We start from the raw sequence: 18,392 nt of genomic DNA, 5'->3' as shown, positions 1-18,392 counted from the left end.
TGTTTGTTAATAAAATTGGCCGCTGTGGCCAAAATTATCCAAAGAATTTAAATTGTACCGTGTCTTATTCTCAGGAGAAAGGAAAGAGGGGGATGATAGGAGGCGGTGAGGTATCGAGGAGAAGGTAAAACTGAAGTCGCCATATGTGGTCAAGAAGTGGGCTGGGGAAGGGCACAGCCTAGGGGAAGCCCCCCATGACTGCTATGGGCGGGAAGTTTGAACTAGTGTTGTGCCAGTTTGAAATGGTTGGCCGGGACGGGGGCCGGGGGAGGGGTTTAAGGTGGGGGCAGCCTGTATTAGGGAAAAAGTGCGGGAAAAACCGCACTCACCAGCCAGGAGCAGAGGAGAGAAGTCCCACCCACCCTCCCTGTTTTGGGTAGCATGTTGGGGGCTGCTAGGGGATGTTCATTTTAAAAAAAAAAAAAAAAAAGAAGGTGATCGGTATATAGATTCTTGTCAGGGTCTATACGAGGCGTCGTTGTTGCTGTTGTCACAGTGGCTGTGGGGCGGGGGGTGGGGTTCTTGGAGTTGACGGTGATTGGTCGGGGAAGGATTCGGAAGTAACATTCCCGACAGTTTAAAATGGTATGGGGGATCTGGCTTTTGGGTATGGGCTCTGGACGGGGTTTTACCTCGGGAGCTATGGTGGTTGGTCTCCCAGAAGGGGAGTTACGGTGCCCTCGAGCTGGGCTGGACGGCTGGGGGTAACATGGTGGAAATAAGTTTATAGCCAGATCTTTCTAGCTCCAAGAACCCTCCCCTCATAATTTTGAATTATTTAATGTTTATTGTTAATGTTTGTTAATAAAATTGGCCGCTGTGGCCAAAATTATCCAAAGAATTTAAATTGTACCGTGTCTTATTCTCAGGAGAAAGGAAAGAGGGGGATGATAGGAGGCGGTGAGGTATCGAGGAGAAGGTAAAACTGAAGTCGCCATATGCGGTCATGTCACGTAAGCAGTGAAGTATTTGTCATTGTACTATACCTATATTTCTGTGCCGTATTGGAGCATCATGAGTTGTGGTATGTGTTAAAGGGGCGCACTGACACACTTTGGCTCAGGGCACACGAAAACCTGTTGCCTGCCCTACCCCCCACAACTTTAGCCAAATAACCCCCAGTTTTCAATGCGTAACTATTATTGTGAAGTAAATTAAGGTTGACAAGCTTCAGTAATAAGAATTGATGTTTTTGGCGTTGAAATGGGCACTGTATGTGTGTTTACTGTCCTCCACTCCCTACCGACTTTGCTTCCACATTGACTTGCATTGCGTTTCGTGTTTCAGTCGGCCTCCGACTTTTCCCTATAGTTGGCCAATTTCGTTCGACCCGACTTTTGAGAAAGTCGAGTTTCATGAAACCCGACTCGACCATAAAAAGACAAAGTCGCTCATCTCTAGTTTGCGCCTCTTAAGGTGCTCTCTCAAGGTTTTACTCAAACCTCAACAAAGGACTACCTCAGACCTGAAGTTCTGCTTCAGCACCAGGGATACTGCAAGAAATCCCAGCTGGGAGCGGTGTCCAGCACTTGCAAGAATTACTGTTGTTTTACTGTGAAGTCTTTTATATTGTGCCTTATAAAAAAATGTTGGTAGCAATGTTTAGCTATCTGATTAGGAGTAAATATCTTGCAGAATCTAGCTTAGGAGCAGTGCTTAATAAAAATATGAATTTTTGAATAAACATTTGATTCCAGGTGACGAACCAGGGTCAGCGGTTGTCACCAAGGCAGCACTTCAGGTTGTAGTAGCAAAACTAAAGTTATCTTAGGTAACGTTAAAAGTAAAATGCCTCTCTTAGGAGAAGATCTTTTATAGTAATATAAGTAATGTTTACTGCTGGCAGTACTGTTAAAATAAAATTTTGTATGTTCCTTATGTAACATCCTTTGCTTCACTTGCAGCCCGCGGACGTGCTGTGTTTAACGGGGGGGTATGTGGCGCCCCTGAGGGTTCGGTCCCCACAGAGGTACTGCACCTCCTCCTGAGGTGTGGTACCCCACTATCCAGGTAAGGTGGAGACACCTGACCACACTCCAACACCTGCACCCAGCACAGACACTTTAGAATAGCGGAGCACCCTGTAAGTCAGCTGCTTTGGTTCATGAAGGGTGCTGGGGGAAGCGGATGGAGCTTAGACTGCACAAGAGAGGGAAGAAGGTTAGGAAGGGGTCAGTTGGTGAGAGAAGATCCCCGGAGAGGGATGGAGTGGAAGGAAGTGCAGCAGCAAACTGTTGGGAGTCAGAGCTGTTGGCACGGGAAAGAGCAAGAGAAAGCCTAATTCTTCAGAAGGAAGATAGATTAGTACAGAACGTGGGGAGAAGAGAACAGAGGACAAGGGTGAGAGCAGAGCCCTTCCTTAAGTTAAAACGCATGGTTCAGAGTCCGGTATCCGAAGTTGTATGGATGCTGATGGTCCTGCAGCAGAAACCGGAGGAATAGAAGTTGTCACCACTTTATTCCCACCAAAGACTCGGGGGCACAATAGCAACGTGTGTGAGTCGGGACCTGATAGTAGGAAGTCCCCGAAGCGGGCTACAGCTGTCTGCTGTTCAAGTGGAGTTCCAAGTAACATCTGGAAGGAGGAACTTGAGTTTAACTCACAACTACAAGTACTTCAGTTTAGGCGCTAGTGAGGAGACGTTCAGGAAAGGCATATGTTGGAGGAGTGCTGGAAAGGTGTACTCTATCTTGCCTGGGAGTTGGCTGAGCCCCTGACCTGGAGGACATGGCACCGAAGCGGGCATCTGTGTGCACCAGACTGTGAGTAAAGCCTTGGAATTACAAGCCCTTGTGTCCTCCACTTATTCCTGCGCCACTCATCCAGCACTGCTACATCTCTGTGCTTAACACTGCACCATCTACCTCAACATCTATTACTACTGCCCTGGGACTACAGCTCCGCCTATGGGGAGCTTCATCATCATTGCTGCACCACACCATCTGTCCCAGAGAAGCACCCCTGCAGCGCTGATCAAACTGACCAGAAAGCACAGGTGGCGTCACAAATCATCTCAATAACTTTATCCCCATCACTCTACCCCTTTTACAATGACTGCCTGAGGCCACGGACCGGGTCACTGCCACTGTGACATCTCCCATTGAAATCAACGGGCCCAGCACCGAGTACCCCACGACCCCTGGGGGCGATTCAATGACCCAACATAGTAAGATTGCCGCCATATAGTATGTCATCCATAACCATCTCATACAATATGGTGGCCACTACAGCCTCCAAGATAGTATATTACACCGCATAAACCTCCACACAGTATAATGTTCACCGCAACTGGAGCGCCCGCCAGGGCCATGGGGTGCTTGGTACCGGGCCGCTTCTTAAAGGACCAGTGTCACAGCGGCGGTGACCTGGTCCGTGGCCCTGGGCGTCCAATAAAAGGGATATATTTACAAGGGATGAAAGTAAAGATTTTTTGTAATAAGTGTTCGTGACGCCACCTGTGGTATCTGATCAGAGGGGACCAGCACTGCAGTGCAGATCCTCTGGGACTGATGGTGTGATGTAGCAGAGTTGGTATAGCTCCCCACAGGCAGAGCTTTGTCCCAGGGCAGAGGAAAGATGTTAAGGAAGATGGTGATGTAGTATTTAGCAAGAGTTGTAGCAGAGCTGAGAAGGTGTTGCAGAAAGAATTCAAAGGACACAGCAGAGTGCAGTTTCCATTACCTTTTACTGTGGTTTGTAGGTAGAGCCCAGGGCTCAAGTTACAGTTGGTACAGTAGTCAATCAGCTTGGAAGCAATTTGGGGACTCTCTCTATACAGGTGGGTTGTGAGGTCTCCTCTCTAGCGCTATTCTCTGAGGTACTTGCAGTTGTGAACTCCACTCAAGTTCCTCTATCTGTCTGTTACTTATGTAGAACTCCACTCGCATGACAGGCAGCTGTAGCCTCCTTCATGAACCGCTCCCAATGGCGTCTCTGGCTCACACATGCTGCTAGGTCATTGAGTCTCTTTAGCACCCACACAGCCTCGGACTCCGGAATCCAGTCTCTGGTGCTTAAGCTTGGGGATGAGCTTTGCTATGCTCCTGTCCCCAGCTTTTCTTCCACACCTCTCACTTCCCTGCTCGAGCTCAACTAACTACTAACTCCCTTCTCCTGACCAGAGAGAGCAGCTCCCCTGAAGTCGGGTTTAGAGCTCCTTCTGCTGGCCTGGAGCAGGAATTGTGTTGTATGCTGGAACTACCTGACAGAGAGATCCCGTCCTTGCCTCCAGGCATGACATCACTCCCCCCTGGAGGGAAGTAAGGCCACTGTGGCAACCGAACTCCTGGGGCTTCACACAACCACCCTACACAGTAAGATGGTTCCCACAGCCACCCCTCACAGTATGATAGATCCCCCATAGCCCAAATACTGTATGATGGCCCCCCATAGCCCCTATATAGTATGATGGTCCACCTCACTGCCCCCTATATAGTATGATGTTGCCGCCAACAGACCCTTATATAGTATCATGGTCAATCCAACACCCCCATATAGTATGATGGTACCCCCAACAGCCCCCCATATAGTTTGATAGTTCACCCCATAATGCCATATATAGTATTAGTGTCCACCTCACAGTCTCCCATATACTATGATGGTCCTCCCAACAGCCCCCTATGTAGTATGATGGTCCCCACAACAGTACACTATATACAATGATGGTTCAACTCTCAGCGCCCTCTATAGTGTAATGGTATCCTTGAGACAACATTTTTAAAAATTCCCTATACTCACCTAATCAGTATGCCTCTTTCTCCGTAGCATCTATCTCCTCTTCTATCCATTCTCGCAGTGGATTTTGGTGGCACAATGCAGGGACATCATTGCAAAGCTGAAAATGCTTGCTTGGTGATGGACTCCAGCAGGGCACAGATAGAAGGGATGCCCACAGCCTGCTAGGATAAGTGACTGAGCCAGAGACTTTGTGCTCCACCACAACTGTTAACATTATGGGAGTCTTGACACCACTGATTCCGTTAACAACATAACAGACAAGGCAGCCAACAACCAGACAGGCCCTTCTGGCATTTGCCTTAATTGTCAGATGGCCAGTCCGGCCCTGACTGCAAACATAGGGTTATGATGCAGGTTAATAGCATTCTGAACCTGCTCGGTGCCTGCACTGTGAGCTCCGCTGCCAGGTGGAAAATAACTTTATTCCCCTGGCATGCTGGGTGGGCTGTTGAAGCTTCAGGGACCGATCTGTGCATAGTGAGTGGAGGTAGTTGGCTGTAACTACGTACTGGCACAATTTACAACCGTTTAAGCATTAGAGCTGGCTGTCAGGCAGTTCCAGAGGTGTGATTTCATCTGCAGCTCACTATGCACTGCGTAGTAACTGCGGTCTTGCCCGCCCACCACTATGATTGAAAATCCAAGTTTGCTGGGAGAAATAAAGTTCATTTACTTCTGGCAGTGGGGCTCTCATTGCGAGCGCTGGGCAGGTTCAGAATGCTTTTAACCTGCAGAGTAACCCCATATCTGCAGGTTAATAGTGTTTTTTTTACATGACAGTTTCCCTTTAAGGAAAGTTTTAAGAGAATCTGTCAGCAGGTTTTTACACCACAAACTATTGAGACAAGTTCACCACTACATTTACATGGCCAGTCCATTTCTCTGTTACTGAAGACTCCTTTGCCTGGAGTCACATAGCCTAGAGTCAAGAAGGAGGAAGCAGCCCGGGCAGGAAATAGAGCTGGTGCGACAGAGGCTTCTGACCTGTAATAGCACTTCAGACTCATTTACATATCAATTCAAGTGCTGATTTGTCAGCAATGGAGGCAAGGATTGACCACAGGCAACCTTTCAACTGCTAGAAGTACACCCTGATATGTCTAGGTTTCTTGCTTTTCCTTCCCAATATGTATCTATTTCCCACCAAATTCTTAGTGATTTGTACAAATACATATTTAAGACTTTATATTTGTAAGTTTTCAAGATTAGACATCCTATTGTGCTATACACCAACGTTAAGCACCCGATTATGGGGTAAATTAAAGTACCTATGAAATCCGACTGAAAATGTTGTCTTTGGTAAACAATGGAGATCCCTAATACATAACCAACTTTTCTTCAATGGACCAGTAGGGAAATGCTTCAGGGTTCGCCATGTACAGGGGGTAAACAATTAAAAAAAAACCTGTTATCCCTTTAATTGCTAGAATAAATGAATATATAATCATACCCTCCAAGAAACCATATAAAGTAGAGTGTAGCATTATTAGCACTCACCGTTCTGTATAATATTTTCTGGGTTACCTCCACTGGAGATGATTATTTAAATTTATGTACCGTGTATCTTACATTAATGCAAACCTTTATAGTAAACGGCGCATATCTTTAAATTTTAAAAGCCTCATCTGCACATCTTCACACTCAAAGGTAACCTGCAAATTAATTTCTGGTGCTTAAAGGACTTGTCGATAAAGACTACTGAGTTTATGTTTAAAGTGGTTGTTTGGTTTATAAAATTAATTTTTATATGCATTGTTAGGAAATTCTGAGTATTCCTATGTCGGACCTTCGTTTCCAGCAGAGAGACTTTTATCCTTGATAGTTTGTGGGAACTGTGCAACACCTCATTTGTCCTGTGTAGGAAAAATTTACTTTTGTATCATGGGAGTGTTTCTTAGGATTTTATGGACTTTTCTTAGAACAGTGAATGAGAATAAACTGAACTAGATGGAGTTAAAGAAATTGGCTGGGACAAAATGATTGACAACCTATCCATGGAATATGTCATCAATATGAGATTGGTGGGGTCCGTCAACTCCCCCACTATTCAACTTGTATTTGTTCCTGCAGCTGCTGAGGGTGAACAATGCACAGCGTGGAATTCTTTCTATAAGTTATCAATATTTTAATTTTAGAAAACATGGTCAAGTTTATTTTTAAACCAACAAACTATTTTAAAGCAAGAAGAGGCTGCTGTCTACCCTGTCTATCTGATGTAATACTGGATATAACAGGAGTACTGAGGTAAGAAGAGTCTGCTCACACTGCTGTCCACCCTGTCTGTCTGATCTAATGATCTAATACTAGAGATACCAGGGGTGCTGAGGTAGGAAGAGGCTGCTCACACTGCTGTCCACCCTGTCTATCTGATCTAAAACAGGAGATACTAGGAGTGCTGAGGTAAGAATAGGCTGCTCACACTGCTCTCCACCCTCTCTATCTGATCTAATACTGGAGATACCAGGGATGCCGAGGTTAGGAGATGCTGTTCACACTGCTGTCCTCCCTGTCGATCTGATCTAATACTGAATATACCAGGGATGCTGAGGTAATGAGAGGCTACCGACACTGTTATCCATGTTGTCTGTCTGATCTAATACTGGATATACCAGTGATGCTGAGGTTAGGAGAGCCTGGTCACACTGTTATTCATCTTGTCTGTCTGATCGAATACAGGGTGTACAAGGGATGCCAAGGTTAGGAGAGGCTGCTCACACTGCTGACCTCCTTGTCTATCTGATCTAATACTGGAGATACAGGTGGTGCTGAGGTTAGAAGAGGCTGCTCACATTGCTATCTACCATTCTACCGTGTCTGTCTGATCTAGCTATTTTACTATGTTCTCCCTAATTGCCAACACTACTTGAACTTCAAGGAAGCTCCTGGAAAAAGGGGAGGCATCAGGAATAGTTGGAAAATCTCATAGGCACACCAAAACCTTCTAAAATATCCTGTAAAGCAAAAAAAATACATACTTGTTACTGGAATGTTCTATTATCCCATTAAGTTCCTATTTCCACAGGATCTTGAAACATGGTGTGGTGAAAGGTCATGCTCTTTAAAATGTCAGTGGTTGGAAAAAAATCTCCCCTTTTCTTAAAATTAGCAAACATGAGGATCTTTTGAGCACTACTTGACAGTATAATTTGGACATTGGATGTTTTTGCTAATTTACATTGGTATTATTCAAACATCTTTGTAATTTAGGTTTAGGAGTAGTTTATTCAATTAAACTCCCCCTTTAGGATAAAATATGAACTTTGTACTTTTAAGGAAGATGAATTGGTGATATAACAATTGCACTGTATTAGAAATTAAACCACATTTTGCACAAGTAGCATTATTTATGACACCAAAACATTTATATAGGAGCCCTGTATTTATGCTGATATACACATATACATATATATATATATATATATATATATATATATATAATATGTTTTCACCCTATCTATTTTATTGATTGCCTAGATAATAACAAAATAATTGTTATGGTACTAATTATCTTAGTCTTACCCATTACTCAAATCTACCTCTTGCTGCTCCTGTTTGCTTCGAATGCTCTTCATCATCTCCTATGAATCATGATTTCTTTACTCAGAATACAAATCCTTGCTGTAGTCAGCCTATTGACTTTAGTAAGTGTCGCTCGGCACAGATCCATATACTGAATACTGATTCACAGGAGTCCGAGGGAATCATTCAACAAAGCGGGACCACAGGTGTTGGTGGCAGCAGGGCCTATATCCCTAGAATACGACGCAGAATAGTAATCAACCATATGACAGATTTACTTCTTCCTGATTCTAAATGTTTTATGGAAGCAAGACATACATTTTAATTTACCATTTTCCTAGAATCAGCAATTCAGTAGACTGTAAGATAACATGTCCTATATCTATAAACAGCTTTTAGAAGAGCTATGGGTTTAGCCATGGCCATAATGCAGCTCCGGTTCCAGGTTGCACAAATCCGCAATGCGTCAACAATGGAGAAGGCGTAAAAGTTTTGAAAAGTTGCAAAACTGTTAAAATTTCTAAAATATTGTGACTTTTATCATTTTGATGCCGGTTTGAATCAGCTTCGTCTTAACGGACGGATCTGGAACAGAGTCGAGGTGTGGATGTGACCATGTCCATGTCATATTCTTCAAAAATACTGGTGTCTTGTACACCAGAAATGTTATTTCAATCCCTGACTAGAGTAGCACTTTTGGGGTGGCACACAAAAGACCTCTTAATGAATTCGGGGGCATGTACTGCAACAAGGCAGGCATAGTGTGTGTGTGCACAACGCTAGTCTTGATGAAGAGGAGCCGTAGACTACAGACAGTGAATATTAGACCTACAAGTGAAATTATATTTTAACCTCTAAATTCTTTATCAAATCTCACCAATTGGGTCTCAAATTCCCAAAATGCTAAAAATGTTACTCCTTATGCCATGGCATTGGACAAACAATAAAGGGGTTGTCCGGTCTAAAATGAAAAGTCTTATGAATCGTTACAGCGCATGCACTGTACACACGCACGATATACACTTGTATTGAGCAAGGCCGCGCCCACTAGACTGGCCGGGAGTATGCATATTGCATGCCTGATCGCCGTTCCCAGGGCAGAGCGAACCATTGCAGCGCACAGTGCATGCGATGGGAGAATTCACAAGTCTGCAGTCACACAGAGTGACTGCAGACTTTTCATTTTATACCGGACAACCCCGTTAATGTTTCAGCACCTTTCTTAAGTTAACCCCTTCCTGACATGAGACGTACTATCCCGTCCACGGTACCCGGGCCCGTATGACCGGGGACGGGATAGTACGTCTACCGCGATCAGCGGCGCCCACGTGGTGAGCGCCGCTGATCGCGGCCGGGTGTCAGCTGATTATCACAGCTGACACCCGGCACAATGTGTCAGGGGCGGTCACGGACCGCCCCGACACATTAACCCCTTGCACACCGCGATCAAACGCGATCGCGGTGTACCGGGAGTTAAAGGGAAGCATCGGCAGGGAGGGGGCTCCCTCCGTGCTTCCCTGAGCCCCCCACGGCAGCGCAATGTGCAGCGCTGCTGCGGGGGACTCCTATCCCCCAGGCCCCCGAATCCAAGATGGCGACGGGGGCCTTCGGGGGCCTGGGGAAGCTGGCTTCCTCAGTGCCTGCAAAGCGCAGGCATGAGGAAGCCTTGTGCACTGCCTGTGACAGATTGCTGATCTGTCACAGTGATCTGTGATGTGACAGATCAGCGATCTGTCACAGGACAGTGATGTCCCACCTGGGACTATGTAATAAAGTAAAAAAAAATTAAAAAAAAAGTGTAAAAATAAATTAAAAAAAATCGCCAAATAAATTAGTAAAAAAAAAAAAAAATATTCCCCAATAAATTCATTTTTTTAAAATAATAAAAAAAAAAAACAATAAATGTACACATATTAGGTATCGCCGCGTCCGTAACGACCTGCCCTATAAAACTGTCCCATTAGTTAACCCCTTTAGCGAACCCCTTAAAAAATAAAAATAAAAAACGAAGCAAAAAATAATGATTTATTATCATACCGCCAAACAAAAAGTGCAATAACGCGCGATCAAAAAGACGCATATAAATATCCATGGTACCGCTGAAAACGTCATCTTGTCCCGCAAAAAACAAGCCGCCACACAGCATCATCAGCAAAAAAATAAAAAAGTTATAACTCGCAGAATAAAGCGATGCAAAAATAATTATTTTTTATATAAAATAGTTTTCATTGCATAAAACCGACAAAAACATAAAAAAAGACCTAAATGAGGTATCGCTGTAACCGTACTGACCCGAAGAATAAAAGCGCTTTATCAATTTTACCGCACGCGGAACGGTGTAAACGCACCCCCCCCAAAAGAAATTCATGAAACGCTGGTTTTTGTTCATTCTGCGTCCCAAAAATCGGAATAAAAAGCGATCAAAAAATTTCACGTGCCCGAAAATGGTACCAATAAAAACGTCAACTCGTCCCGCAAAAAATAAGACCTCACATGACTCGGTGGGTCAAAATACGGAAAAATTATAGCTCTCAATATGTGGTGATGCAAAAACTATTTTTACAATAAAAAGCGTCTTTTAGCGTGCGACAGCCGCCAAACATAAAAACCGCCATAAATAGTAAATCAAACCCCCCGTTATCACCCCTTTAGTTAGGGAAAAATAATAAAATAAAAAAAATGTATTTATTTCCATTTTTCCATTAGGGTTAGGGCTAGGGTTAGGGCTAGGGGTGTGTTGGGGTAGGGTTAGGTTAGGGTTAGGGCTAGGGTTAGGGTTAGGGCTAGGGTTAGGGCTAGGGTTAGGGCTAGGGTTAGGGCTAGGGTTAGGGCTAGGGTTAGGGCTAGGGTTAGGGGCGTGTTGGGGTTCGGGTTGGCGTTAGAATTGGGGGTTTCCACTGTTTGGGCACATCAGGGGCTCTCCAAATGCAACATGGCGTCTGATCTCAATTCCAGCCAATTCTGAGTTGAAAAAGTCAAATGGTGCTCCTTCCCTTCCAAGCTCTGCTATGCGCCCAAACAGTGTTTTACCCCCACATGTAGGGTATCAGCCTACTCAGGACAAATTGCAAAACAATTTTTGGGGTCCAATTTCTCCTGTTACCCTTAGGAAAATAAAAAATTGGGGGCAAAAATATCATTTTTGTGGAAAAAAAATGATTTTTTTATTTTCACGTCCGAGTGTTATAAACTTCTGTGAAGCACTTGGGGGTTCAAAGTGCTCACCACACATCTAGATAAGTTCCGTGGGGGGTCTACTGTCCAAAATGGGGTCACTTGTGGGGAGTTTCAATAGTTTAGGTACATCAGGGGCTCTCCAAACGCACATGACAACCGCAGACCATTCCATCAAAGTCTGCGTTCCAAAACGTCACTGCTTCCCTTCCGAGCCCCGACGTGTGTCCATACAGTAGTTTTCTCCCACATATGGGGTGTCAGCGTACTCAGGACAAATTGGACAACAACTTTTGGGGTCCAATTTCTCCTGGTACCCTTGGGAAAATAAAAAAAATGGTGACTAAAAGATCATGTTTGTGGAAAAAATACGAATTTTTTATTTTCACGCCCGGGCGTTGTAAACTTCTGTGAAGCACTGGGGGGGTCAAAGTGCTCACCACACATCTAGATAAGTTCCTTGGGGGGTCTAGTTTACAAAATGGTGTCATTTGTGGGGGGTTTCCACTGTTTAGGTACATTAGGGGCTCTCCAAAGGCAACATGACACCCGCAGACCATTCCATCAAAGTCTGCATTCCAAAACGTCACTACTTCCCTTCCGAGCCCTGACGTGTGCCCATACAGTAGTTTTCTCCCACATATGGGGTAGCAGCGTACTCAGGACAAATTGGAAAACAACTTTTGGGGTCCAATTTCTCCTGGTACCCTTGGGAAAATAAAAAAAATGGTGACTAAAAGATCATGTTTGTGGAAAAAATACGAATTTTTTATTTTCACGCCCGGGCGTTGTAAACTTCTGTGAAGCACTGGGGGGGTCAAAGTGCTCACCACACATCTAGATAAGTTCCTTGGGGGGTCTAGTTTACAAAATGGTGTCATTTGTGGGGGGTTTCCACTGTTTAGGTACATTAGGGGCTCTCCAAAGGCAACATGACACCCGCAGACCATTCCATCAAAGTCTGCATTCCAAAACGTCACTACTTCCCTTCCGAGCCCTGACGTGTGCCCATACAGTAGTTTTCTCCCACATATGGGGTAGCAGCGTACTCAGGACAAATTGGAAAACAACTTTTGGGGTCCAATTTCTCCTGGTACCCTTGGGAAAATAAAAAAATGGTGACTAAAAGATCATGTTTGTTGAAAAAATACGAATTTTTTATTTTCACGCCCGGGCGTTGTAAACTTCTGTGAAGCACTGGGGGGGTCAAAGTGCTCACCACACATCTAGATAAGTTCCTTGGGGGGTCTAGTTTACAAAATGGTGTCATTTGTGGGGGGTTTCCACTGTTTAGGTACATTAGGGGCTCTCCAAAGGCAATATCACACCCGCAGACCATTCCATCAAAGTCTGCATTCCAAAACGTCACTACTTCCCTTCCGAGCCCCGACGTGTGCCCATACAGTAGTTTTCTCCCACATATGGGGTATCAGCATACTCAGGACAAATTGGACAACAACTTTTGGGGTCCAATTTCTCCTGGTACCCTTGGGAAAATAAAAAAATGGTGACTAAAAGATCATGTTTGTGGAAAAAATACGAATTTTTTATTTTCACGCCCGGGCGTTGTAAACTTCTGTGAAGCACTGGGGGGGTCAAAGTGCTCACCACACATCTAGATAAGTTCCTTAGGGGGTCTAGTTTCCAAAATGGTGTCATTTGTGGGGGGTTCCACTGTTTTGGTACATCAGGAGTTTTCCAAACGCGACATGGTGTCCGATCTCAATTCCAGCCAAAAACGTCAAATGGCGCTGCTTCCCTTCCGAGCTCTGCCATGCCCCCAAATAGTGGTTTACCCCCACATGTGGGGTATCAGCGTACTCAGGACAAATTGCACAATAACTTTTAGGGTCCTGTTACCCTTGGAAAAATAAGAATTGAGGGTGAAAAGATCATTTTTGTGGAAAAAATATTATTTTTTAATTGTATGGCTTTATGTTATAAACTTCTGTGAAGCCCATGGGGGTTCAAAGTTCTCACCACACATCTAGATAAGTTCCTTAGGGTGTCTAGTTTCCAAAATGGTGTCATTTGTGGGGGGTTTCCACTGTTTTGGTACATCAGGGGTTTTCCAAACGAGACATGGTGTCCGATCTCAATTCCAGCCAAAAACGTCAAATGGCGCTGCTTCCCTTCCGAGCTCTGCCATGCGCCCAAATAGTGGTTTACCCCCACATGTGGGGTATCAGCGTACTCAGGACAAATTGCACAATAACTTTTAGGGTCCTGTTACCCTTGGAAAAATAAGAATTGAGGGTGAAAAGATCATTTTTGTTTAAAAAATATGATTTTTTAATAGTATGGCTTTATGTTATAAACTTCTGTGAAGCCCATGGGGGTTCAAAGTTCTCACCACACATCTAGATAAGTTCCTTAGGGGGTCTAGTTTCCAAAATGGTGTCATTTGTGGGGGGTTTCCACTGTTTTGGTACATCAGGGGTTTTCCAAACGCGACATGGTGTCCGATCTCAATTCCAGCCAAAAACGTCAAATGGCGCTGCTTCCCTTCCGAGCTCTGCCATGCGCCCAAATAGTGGTTTACCCCCACATGTGGGGTATCAGCGTACTCAGGACAAATTGCACAATAACTTTTAGGGTCCTGTTACCCTTGGGAAAATAAAAATTGGGGTGAAAAGATCATTTTTGTGGAAAAAATATGATTTTTTAATTGTACCGCTGTACGTTATAAACTTCTGTAAAGCCCTTGTGGGTTCAAAGTTCTCACCACATATCTAGATAAGTTCCTTGGGGGGTCTAGTTTCCAAAATGGGGTCACTTGTAGGGGGTTTCCACTGTTTAGGTACATCAGGGACTCTCCAAACGTGACATGGCGTCCAATCTGAATTCCAGCCAATTTTGCATTGAAAAAGTCAAACGGCGCTCCTTCCATTCTGAGCTCTGCCATGCGCCGAAACAGTCGTTCCCCCCCACATATCAGGTATCTGCGTACTCAGGACAAATTGCACAATAACTTTTGCAGTTCAATTTCTCCTGTTACCCTTGGTAAAATAAAAAAAATTGAACCTGAAGTATTTTTTTTATGAAAAAAAGTTAGATGTTCATTTTTTTTTAAATATTCAAAAAAATTCCTGTGACGCACCTAAAGGGTTAATAAACTTCTTGAATGTGGTTTTGAGCACCTTAAGGGGTGCAGTTTTTAGAATGGTGTCACTTTTGTGTATTTTCTATCATATAGACCCCTCAAAGTGGCTTCAAATGTGATGTGGTCCTAAAAATAAAATGGTGTTGTAAAAATGAGAAATCGCTGGTCAACTTTTAACCCTTATAACTTCCTAACAAAAAAAAATTTTGGTTCCAAAATTGTGCTGATGTAAAGTAAACATGTGGGAAATGTTAGTTATCAAGTTTTTTGTGTGCCTTATCTCTGTGATTTAAGGGCATAAAAATTCAAAGTTGGAAAATTGCGAAATTTTCAAAATTTTTGCCAAATTTCCGTTTTTCTCACAAATAAACGCAAGTTATTTGAATGAAATTTTACCACTAACATGAAGTACAATATGTCACGAGAAAACAATGTCAGAATCACCGGGATCCATGGAAGCGTTCGAGAGTTATGACCTCATAAAGGTACAGTGGTCAGAATTGTAAAAATTGGCCCGGTCATGAACGTGCAAACCACCCTTGGGGGTGAAGGGGTTAAAGGGGAGTCATCTGGGACATTTTTTATTTCCCTATAGGCCTTAGCGCTTATTGACATATAGATAATAACCAACTGCTTGTTTGCCCTGTTACTATCTCTCCCGGCTTTGAGTGGTCTGGGACCTGTCCTGACAGCAGTTCTCCTGCTTCCTTTGAAGTCACGTTGACAGAGCATTTCCTACTCTCACTCTCTGTTCTGTTTATGAGGCATAACTGCCGAAGTCATGTTGATTGAAAGTTGGCTCCCCCAGTTTGTCCAATTTTGCTTATCAGTTTGGATCAAAATAAAGAAATACTCTTTGGGCCCAATTCATGATTGCATTTTTGTCAGTTTTATTACATGAATAACTCTCAATTGATGACTTTTTGATTAGCGACAACAGATTTGCGCTTTTTTAAACTTGTCTCGCTGCTTAGTTCATTTTCAGTTGTATTTGTCAATGCTGCTGTTCCAGATGTTCTAATCTAAAGTGACTCATCAAATGTGATTTTTTTTTTTAAAAGTTGCAAAGTTTTTGCACAAATGTAAATATACTGTATATATATTTTTCTGTATGGTAAAATTTTTTTACACAAAGTTTGCAACATTTTGCCGAACCCCTGATTTATTTTTTCTTTAAAAAAAGCAAAAACAGCTAAAAACAACACTATTTTGAAAAACTGCAATGAATATCACAAGGCAATAAAAAAAACTCACTTTAAAAATAATGGCTCCAATTCAGCACTTCCGGTTGTTCTTTAACAACCACTCTTCCCATCAAAGTTTTTATCCTCTTAGTATATTGCAATCATCATATTATATAGCACAGTGTACTTACAACTGCTAATTTTTCCCTTCTATCCAGATAATTCTCTTTTCTCAGCTCCCTCTTCAACTCCTGACCCAGTTCCTCCCTCTTTCCTCTGATAGGGACGTTTGCAGTGACTCATGACTCATGCAGGGAAAATTGACCTCCTGTTTGTACATAGAGCTTAGGAGGATTCAGCTAGTCAGTTTTTAATATTGTCATGTCATAGGCCTAATGGAAAAAGAAGAATTTGCTGGGTAGAAGAGGAAAAATTTCCAAGTGTAAGTATACAGTGCTAAATAATAGGATGACTGCAATATATGAAGAGGATAAAAATTTTCATGGGAGGAGGAGTGTTTCTTTAACTTTGCCCTTTTCTTGCAACTTATCACAAAAGTTGAATATTCTGCTAAAATGTAGTAAAATGTGCGAAAAACTTCAGGTGTGCATAAAATCACTCCAGGAGAAGGTGGACCGGACCTACATTTGAGCAAAAATTGGTGACTTTTTAAAAAAAACTGCAATTAACGAATCAGCCAAAAACATATGAAAAGCCCAAAACATTGACGAACATAAAAAGAAAAATTGTCGAACACACATAAAATGGAGCTTAAAAGATGGTGCAAGCGGAAAAGAAGAATAAGGTGTAAATGAAAAACGGGCAAAAAATACCAAAAACTAGACAAAAAGGTGTGCAGTAATGAATTGGACACATAGTTACTAATGTAGACTTCTAATTATTTTTCGTGTTACTTTTTTTTTCAGATTCATCGCTGTCGATGACCCAGATTTGTTGTTGGTTTATTATCCGTGCACGCTGCACCTGCTGCAGAAGTAAGCTCTTCAATGAAGCCGTAATGTCACAATGACAGAAAAGTGCAATTATAGGAGAACTCCGAGAAAACTAATCACCCTTGGTTCTGTGTTTAGTGCCTTATGTAACCCTTAATTTCCTGGAGATGGCTTATAGTCCAGCAATGCACAAAGCAAAGGAGCCAAATGGTAAGAATTGTAATCACCATGCTGTTCAATCCCTTGGTAGTGCTGGAGAAGTTGGAAGGAAAATTTCCACTTACACTTTAACCCCTTCAAAACAATTTTTGCGCTTTTGCTTTTTCCTCCCCTTCGTTCCAGAATTATTATTTCCCATTGACTTAATTTTATTGGGACTTATTTTGTGTGAGATGAATTAACGTTTTGAATAACACCATCAATTTTTTAATAAAATGTACTGAAAAATGGGGAAAAAAGTGTAACGGGCAATGAAATGGTGAAAGAAATCTACTGCAATTTACCACTTTTTTTTTCTTTGTTTTTACAGTTTTCCCTGTGGGGTAAAAATGATCTGGCAATATAAATCTCAGGCTGTGTGCACACTTAGCTTTTATTTTGGTGTTTTCGTGGCAAAATCGTGCGTTAGAAAACGCCACAAAAGCGCAAAAAAAGCTATGTGTGCACATCCCATGCAATCCAATGGCATTCCGCACATGCTGTGCTAATGCTACTTTTTTTTTCACGGCGGAATCGTATAGCATAAAAATACGCAGCATGCTCATTCTTTGTGCGGAATCGCGGGAATTCCGCAAATATAGGAATGCATTGTTCCTCTTTCTTTCCGCATGTGGCTATGCCCACCATGCGCAAAGTTAGCGGAAAAGTGCGGATGGTACCCATGGTCTGGAGGAGAGGAAATTCTCCTCCAGGCTCTTGGTACCATATCCCTGTAAAAATAAGAATTAAAATAAAAAATCATGTTATTCTCACCTTCCGGCGTCTCACGCAGCGTTCCCGATCCTCGCGATGCTCCCGGCAAGTCCTGTTCCCAGTGATGCCTTGCGACAATGACCTTTGATGATGTCGCAGTCTCTCGAGACTGCTACGTATTGCGAGACAGCGACGTCATCATAGGTCATTGTCGCAAGGCATCCCCGGGAACGGAACTTGCCGGGAGCATCGCGAGGATCGGGAACGCTGCGTAGGACGCCGGAAGGTGAGAATAACATGATTTTTTATTTTAAACTTTATATCTTTTTACTACTGATGCTGCATAGGCAGCGTCAATAGTAAAAAGTTGGTCACACTAGTCAAACACTATGTTTGACAAATGTGACCAACCTGTCAATCAGTTTTCCAAGCGATGCTATAGATCTCTTGGAAAATGCTAACATTCTGCAAGTTAATTACGCTTGCAAAACGTGTGCACATAGCCTTAAGGTTAGTGCAAGTACCATAATGCCAAACGTAAGCTACATTTCCACGATTAGTATCTGGTGAGTTTTTTGATGTTGCCGATTTTCTTCAGCATTTCTGCACCCATTAGGTAAATTAGGTTACTTGTTTTTTATTGCATTTTTTTGTATCTTTTTGGTATGTTTAGTTTTAAATAAAGCCTATTTATTTCTGATACTTCCTGCAACTTGCATTTGATAAAACTTCAGTTATGTGTGCATTATTGCATTAGATGCCATTTTTACCTGTAGATTATCCACATCTAATGCAGTTCTATAGTGAAA

Source organism: Dendrobates tinctorius, unplaced genomic scaffold (assembly GCF_039654945.1).
Source record: "Dendrobates tinctorius isolate UK_male_01 unplaced genomic scaffold, ASM3965494v1 ptg000158l, whole genome shotgun sequence".
NCBI classification, from domain to species: Eukaryota; Metazoa; Chordata; class Amphibia; order Anura; family Dendrobatidae; genus Dendrobates; species Dendrobates tinctorius.
The sequence above is the reverse complement of the archived record's forward strand: the minus strand, read 5'-3'. Positions refer to the sequence as shown.